We start from the raw sequence: 1,841 nt of genomic DNA on the forward strand, positions 1-1,841 counted from the left end.
AACGTGCATCATCTATGACATCATGCTACGTGGCAAAATAAAAAAACCTATTTAGGGGTGGGATTGCTTAAGGGAACATATCTACTTATAGAACATATAGGGATTAGTGCATCATTGGCTACTCCTTATTGATAAGGCATGCCTTGAACTACCTCTAAATACGTACAGTACTGATTATAACGGACAAACTATCAGTGGATTGATCTATGCAACATTGTATATTAGGTTGTCCCTCAAACCCAGTGCTTGGTTGGCATGCCCACTCAACTTTGGACTTTCGTCTCTTTAGCACCATGTCAGTGAAACAAACCTTAGGTGTTTGATTCCCATCAGACTAGTGTAGAGGAGGTCCCAAATACAACCTGCACTCCAGTCGCCCATTTTGAAGTACCAGGAACGTTCACACCGAGATATGTAACCTATGATGAGCAAATAAACCAGCAGAGAGCCGCACTAGGCCTTTGCCCAGTACCAATCAGAAAAACAATACCTATTCAAGTGCCAATAACCAGACAACCATGGACAGTAAGGTATCAATTGAGACAACCATACCAGCAAATGACACGAAGTGAAGATTGCTTAAACACTGTCCCAGAAGAAACTCAAGAGGCCTTAATTTAAGATGAATGATGATGACACGAGGGCCCGGACAGACGTACAGGTGAACGAACGACAACCAAAAGATGACACACAAAGACTAAATGTGATAAATAAGGATATTGTGAAACTAGAAGGAGAGACGATGCTGAAACATACAGAAACTTGAACTGCAAAGTAGGAGGAAGATATTTAACTAACTAATGCCTGTACACATGCTTGTAACGCAGGAAGCTAAGAAACCAGTGCGGCTTGCGATGCTTAGTAGAAGAATAGAGCGCCATGCGCCATTTTAGAAAAGCTACCTCAACGAAGCACATTATAGAAGTGAGAGTCCACTTTATACAAAAAGCCAAACTAATCCAGGTTACTAAGGGTCAAACAGGCCAGGATTTGTGTTCTAGCAAAAGACCAGAAGAGAGGCCTGCACCGAAACTCAACAAGAAGCAGCTCACGCCTGGGAAGTCGTGGTCAAACCAAGAATGCGAGGCTGATAGTAACTTTGGAGAATCGAAACTTACGGAGCAGAGCAGCCTGCCCCGTGACGGTCGAGATAAGGAGGCCCAGGCAGGTGGCAGCCGAAGGTAAGAATTAAATGCACAAATAGAAGGAAAATGAAGCAAATTCACAGTGTGCTAACACGTGACCAGCCGAGAGCAAAGAGGTACCAACGTCTGATGTCATGAAAAGCAGAAGATACCATAACTTTCCCTGACAAGAAGCTAGAGTTTCGAGGCCAACCACAGCCAACTTATTGACACATAGCCATTCGAGTACTGATTGATGGAAAGGAGGCTGGGTGAATCTTGGGTCATCCTGTATCTGGGTGTCCGTTGTGCGTACTGCTAATTAAAGTGTAGATTTATGCTTGGGGTTGTAGCCAACCCAATCACAATGGACCAAACAATCTAGGGTCCTATAGCTAGTAGAACCAATGGGACGTCGTACTTGTAGTGACGTTTTAAATAAGTAATGTTAGAGGGAAGGGCGTAGACGCCCACCTAATAAGGGTTATCCAATCCTCAGACTCCATTACCATATACAGATATAGCACCTATATGTAAGTTACCTTTTCCAACCAATAGAATTGCACGACAAACATTTGAGTGTTAAACGTCAATGATGATGAGTTTTGAGTATAAATGTTAAAACTTGTATGAAGATTGTGGGAGTTGAAGCGAGATAGACCATCGCATCATTGTTGATCTCCATGTTTCCCTGTTTCTTGTGCTTGTCATTAAACA

Source organism: Ambystoma mexicanum, chromosome 1p (assembly GCF_040938575.1).
Source record: "Ambystoma mexicanum isolate Mex_15411 chromosome 1p, UKY_AmexF1_1, whole genome shotgun sequence".
Lineage (NCBI taxonomy): Eukaryota > Metazoa > Chordata > Amphibia > Caudata > Ambystomatidae > Ambystoma > Ambystoma mexicanum.